This window comes from Delphinapterus leucas, chromosome 8 (genome assembly GCF_059928025.1).
Source record: "Delphinapterus leucas isolate spDelLeu-1000000601 "Yukka" chromosome 8, BTC_Dleu_Yukka2, whole genome shotgun sequence".
NCBI lineage: Eukaryota > Metazoa > Chordata > Mammalia > Artiodactyla > Monodontidae > Delphinapterus > Delphinapterus leucas.
Genome location: NC_143136.1, coordinates 2,894,582 through 2,900,581, shown reverse-complemented (window position 1 = coordinate 2,900,581; position 6,000 = coordinate 2,894,582).

Below are 6,000 nucleotides of genomic sequence, written 5' to 3'. Positions count from 1 at the left end.
GAAACTGCACACGGAGGAAAGCAAGTCTGGAGGTGGGTGAGACCTAGGGCCAGACTTCGAGCTCCTGGATCCAGCTGTGCCTGAAGACCATCCCACCTTTGACATCCCATTCTGTAGATGACTTGGTAGGTGTGATGGTTCAATTTTATGGGTCATCTTGGCTAGGTTATTGGTCAAACACCTGTCTGGGTGCTTCTGTGAAGGTATTTTATAAATGGAATTAGCATCTACAATTCACTGACTTGACTTTAAAGAGATTGCCCTGGATAATCTGGGTGGGCCTCAGCCAGTTGAAAGCCTTAAGAACAAAACCAGGTTTCCCTGAGCAAAGGGAATTCTGACTCCAGGCTGCAGCGTAGAAACCCTGTCTTGAGCCTCCAGCTTGCCCGGCTGCCCTACAAATTTTGGGCCCAAGATGACACCAGCTCTTGTCTGAGTTTCCAGGCTGCCAGCCCGGATTTCACACTTGCCAGCTTTCTCAGTTACATGCGCCAACTCCTTGTTCCCTGGGCAGACCCTAAGGCAAGGATTTGTGTGCAAGTGATTTATTAAGGCAGTGGCTGCCTGGGGAGGGGGGCAGGGAGTGGCAGCGGGGGACGTGGAAGAGTGGAAACAGGTGGAATCTGATTTCAGGCCTCAGCTGGATCCCGTGGGGGCCTCTGAGGTATGAATTACAGTCAGAGTTTGCCCCGCCTCCGGTAAGGGCTGTAACTCCCAGGTCCTTCTCTCTCTCACCTCTTGGCAGTGGTTCCAGGGCACCAAGAGCTTCTGCTACAACAGGCCAATAGATTTTTTCCTCCTTTACTGGTTTGAGTAGAGCCTCTCCTGACAAATCGTCAACTCACTGTGCTGTTCAGAGGGAAACTCTGAAGCCGAGCAGGACCCTGTGGGGCTCCGGGGCACGGGCGCCTTTCCATGTCCCCTGCTTCTTGTTTGTAGGGACAAGACTCCAGTCTCCATGACCTTCCCTGAGTTCTAAAGCGCAGATTCAAACAGTTGCTAACCAGGGAAGGGAGGGGATGCAGAGACAAGGGAGGAGCGGCCAGGAAGCAATAGAGCAGCCTTGGGCCAGGGTCCTGGTTCCTCCTCAAGGGACACATATAACAATGTATTTGAGATCTTTACAGAACTAAAACCCCCAACGAATGGAAGATGTTGGCATTCTTCATTCCAGAGAACATCACAGTTTGATAACCTCATCAAGGGACCACCTGAGGCCAGATTAAAGGAACCAGAGCAGCTCATTAGGAGGAAACCACCTGAGGCCAGATGGAAGGAGCGCAGGCCTTGCAAGCACCCTGATCCTTATCAGCAACCCCGCCCTTGAACCATTGCTATAAACTCCTCACCAAATCCTCCTGGGTTGGGTCACACGCAGTTTCTGAGGGGCATGTGGCCCTTTTTGCCTGGCAAAGCAATAAAGCTGCTCTTTTCTAGTTCACCCAAAACTCCAAGATCTGATTCAGGACCGGTGCACAGAGGCCAAGCTTTTGGCAACAACCCCTCAGCTACAGACCACAGCAAAGGCTTTTGATTATCCAGGTGGCCAGACTCTGCCGGTCGACACAGCCTGTGGAGTCCTTGGAGGCTTGGTGCAGGGGCTCCTGGGCCAGAGGAAGCTGATCATGGCCGACTGGCTGGCCAGGTTTCTGTCCCCAGAACATGAATCCAGAGACCCAGGGGGAGGTGGATGCCGGAACTGTTGGTCACTGAGGGTCAGGCTGGAGTTTCTGACTCAGTGAGACTGAGGGCTGCCGGGGGCAGAAGCTGAGAGACAGCCGGGCCGAGGAAGTCCATCTGCAGAGAGGGGATGGGCACACGCACAGGACAGGCAGGGAGAGAGACAGGGAGGGTGCTAAAGAGACAGAGAGAGGGAGAGAGAGGGACAGAGAAACACCAAGGTTCAGGGAAACAGTGAGAGACGAAGGCAGAGACAGAGAGAGATGGAGAGAAAGAGATTGTATTACTCAGAATAGCTGCAGCAAGATATATCCCATCTCACATCCTTTCTTTGGACGTGACATTGATGTTCCTCCACAGAGAGATGGGTGGGGTCCATGCTGGCACCCTGAACACGGGCGGACCTTTGTAACTTCTTGGACCAATAGAACGCAGCGAGAATGATGCTCACGGCTTCCCCCTCCCTCGCTCCCTCTCTCCTCTTTGTCTCCCCTTCTCTCCGGATGCTCCCAGTGGAATCTGGCCACCACGTTGTGAGGAGCCCTAACCACGTGGGGAGGCCACATGCGGGTGTTCCTTCCGCAGCCCCAGCTAAGCCGCAGCCAACAGCCAGCATCGGCCTGTGTCCCTTCAGATGGCCCACCCCAGCCTCGGGGTCTCCCGGCTGAGACCTCAGTCATGAATCAGAACCAAGCCATTCCCGCTGTGCCCGGGCCAGGTTCCTGCCGCACAGCAACCATGCGGGATGACATACGACGACACCTGGTGATTATTGAAGCCACTGCTTTGTCACCTGGCAACACAAAGAGACACACATGGCAGGTCAAGGAGGGAAACAGAGCAGAGAGGGTGCTGGGTCCCGTGCAGCCAGCCTTCCGAGCTCAGCTTGGCCTGACACCCTGGCCACCCCGTGTCCCCAGACCAAACCAAAGGCTCCTGGTACTTGAACCAGCTTCCGGGGACGCCTGGTCTGTGTTCGTTTTGCCTCCTGACTGTCTCTCACAGGACACACTCTTAGCTCACAGGGATGCACAGGACTGTTCAGCGCCGGCCGCGGGGGCAGCGGCCCCATGAAGGCCAGCGTCTTCTGTCCCCTCAGCCGGTGCGGGGACGGGGTTGCCCAGGTCTCTCTGGAGTCCTGCGCCCTTTTCCTCTCGATTTCCCACACACGGAAGCCAGCGTGGCTCTGTCCAAACCTGGGTCTGATCACCACACTGCTTGGTAAAACCCTGTTGACCTCCTGTGACACAGCACAGGAACCGGCATCACCAGGTCCACAGGGTCTCCCCTCCCAGACCCCAGAAGGGCCTTTGCCCAACTGTCCGGTGCCTTGGTTGCGATGCGTCCTCTCTCGTTGTGGTTAACTTCTCACCCTCCCTGACTCCTGCAGACGTCCTCTTGCTCCCCGGCCCCACTCCATCCTTCATGGCCCTCACTCTGCGGGTGATTTGTGATTCTGGTCCATGGCTGGGTGTGAGTTTCCTGTGGCTGCCGTGACAAGTGGCACACACCGGGAGGCTTCACCCAACGGACACGTACTCGTGCTCAGTTTAGAGGGCAGAGGTCTGAAATCAGCGTGTTGGCAGGGCCACGCTCCCTCTGGAGGCTCTCGGGCAGGACCCTTCCTGTCTTTTCCAGCTTCTGGTGGCTCTTAGCTTGTGGCTGCATCCCTCCAGGCTCTGTCTGCTCACGTGGCCTTCTTGCTCTGTGTCTGAGTCTCAAATCTCCCTCTTCCTTTCAAACCCAAAGATCTGTCATTGGATTTAGGGTCACCCTAAATGCAGGATGATGGAGATCGTTTACTTAATTACATCGGCAAAACCCCTTTTCCCAAGTAACGTCCCATTCGTAGCTTTCAGGGGTTAGGAGGTGGACTTTTCTTTTTGGGGAACCACTATTCACCCCACCTACTGGACCACAGGCTCCATGGTAAGTGTCCACTTTGGCTCACCCTGCACCAGGCTCAGTGCCCAGCCGAGGTGGCTGTCACTTCTGGCCGTCTGTTCAATGTCAAGTCCCGAGCGAGCTCTTGTGAGGGAACCTAAATATGTTTGTGAGCAGAAGCAGCTTTCGAGGAAGCTGCACCTCTGCCAGGAGAGATAAGACACCTCCTCCCACAGCTGCAAGTCAAGGTGAGAGGAGATGGGGCCCAGGACCACGGGTGGAGGCTGGCAAGGAGCCCAGGCGCCCAGCTGGGTGGGTGGGGATGGGGGAGGCACCTGCTGAGCTGGGAGGCAGGTCCCCTGGCTGAGGGTGTGGACGGGCCTCCGGGTGTGTGCAGACGTTGGGTTCTAGGTGGGAGGTTGGAGTCTGCATTGTAAAGGGCCCCAGATGCCCAGAGAAGGAACATTCCGGAGTTCTGGGGACCATTTAGGAGTTTGTGGGTCAGAGCGACAGAGCCTGAGTCGCAGGGCACAGAATCAACCTGGTGGGGCCGGAGGGAGGGAGGGTGAGGCAGGGTGGTTGGGAGCAATCCTGCGGGGTGGGGAGGGTCCCAGCTCACTCCGGTTTGAAAACTGGGGTCCTGCGTTCTGGGAGCCCCTCAGCCTGGGGCAGACTGGGCTGGCCTGGGATGGGGGAGTCATTCTCCGAGAATCTGCCCCTTGTGCTCCCTGGGGACTCAGGTTCAGGCTTCTCCCACGTCTGGACCCCGCCCCCCACCCCCAGGGGCCAGCAGCGCAGTAGGTGCCCCGGGCCGGTGTTGGGTGGAGAACGGAGCAGGCCGTGGCACTGATGCCCGTTTTGTTCTGAGGCTCTCTCTGGACCGGGAAGCGAGTGCACTTCCTGAGGAATTTCGTGTCTTTACAGTAATCCTGCAGACAGGGGTCATCAGCCCCGTTTTACGGGAGACGGAGGCCCGGAGGAGCTGCGCCCTGAGCTGGTTGCTGGGCAGAAGGACTTGGCCCCCGGCTCCTGGCGGACTCCAGGCTCCGCCCCCTTTCGGAGGGTCCGCACCTCGGCTCCGCGGCGGCGGGGACTCTGAAGGGCAGAGGCAGGGTCTGCAGAGCAGGGCCGGTCAGGTGTTTCCAGGGCAAAGCCGAGGGTGAGGGCTGCCCTCGCTCATGGTCTCCTGGGTAAACGTGAGGAGTGAGTGGCCCTGCTTCCTCCTTGGAGGCCAAGGGCAGGGTGGGAGGGGAGCAGCAAAGGAGATCTCCGAAAGGGGGTTGAGGCCCGAGGCCCTGAGAGCAGACGCCCCAAACACAGGCCCAGGGGCCCAGGATCAGGAGAGCTGCCCGTTTCCCACCCTGCGGGGTGGCCGTCTGCTGCCCCGTCCTGGGCTGGGCTCCGGGGGTCGAGCTGCCGACAGCACCAGCACCCCAAGCCCGGGGCAGGAGCCCTCCGCCCGCGCAGCTGGGGGCTCTGGCTTCTAGCTGCCCCAGCACCTGCAGCGTTTCCAGAGGAGGGGGGCAGGGGACGAGGGGACGAGGGGCTGGTTAAGAGAGGAGCCCTTGCCCCTTCCCGGACCTCCTGAGCCAGAAAGCTGTTGTTGGACATTTTTTTCTGTAAACAGCTGTCAGATGGCAGCAGGACGCGACAGGGGACTTTGGGGTAGGAGGAAGTGACGGGATGGGAAAATGCCAGGGTGCCCCCGGGACTTGGAGGGGTGCGGGGACAGCCCCCTGCTCTGCCTGAAGGTGGCACTGGCCCTGTGTCTGTCCAGGGCTGGTGCTCCCAGAGCTGTGGCAGCACCAGGGAGTTCCTGTTGGGAGGGGGTCGGTCACGTGATCTGATGAATTCCATCTGTTCCATTCGCTCACATCCCTTTGTCGGTGGGTGTTTTGGGCTTAAAGGACCTGGAGGGAAGGGGAGACCTGAGAGCGGCTGCCCGGCTGGACGGTCCTGGGTTTGAGTCCTGACTGGGCCACTGTATGTTGTGGGCACGGTACCAAGGCTCCCTGACCTCAGGGTCCTGAAAACAACAGGGCGAGCGTTAGTGCTCCCTCCAGTACCCGCTGGTGTTGAGAGCATTGACCCATGCCCAGCGGGCAGTTAGGAGGAGGGGTGGGATGCCTCTGACCCAGTGGGGCCTCAGGTCTTTCTAGAGAACAGACGGGATCCCCAGGGCAATATCAGAGCCAGGCGCCGGCAGGGAGTGACACTCTGCTCAGGCCACTTAACCCCTGGTTGCAAAGGCCCTGATACTGGGACGGGGGGTGGGGGGTGGGGGGGGCAGTGCAGCTGAAGCTGGCTGGGGCAGGTGTCTCAGCCTGGCTGCATTCGAATCACCTGGGAGCCTCAAAAATCCTGATGCCCAGGCCACATCCTAGATCACCTGCATTAGGATCTCTGGGGTGGGGTGGCATCAGGCTTAATTTTTTT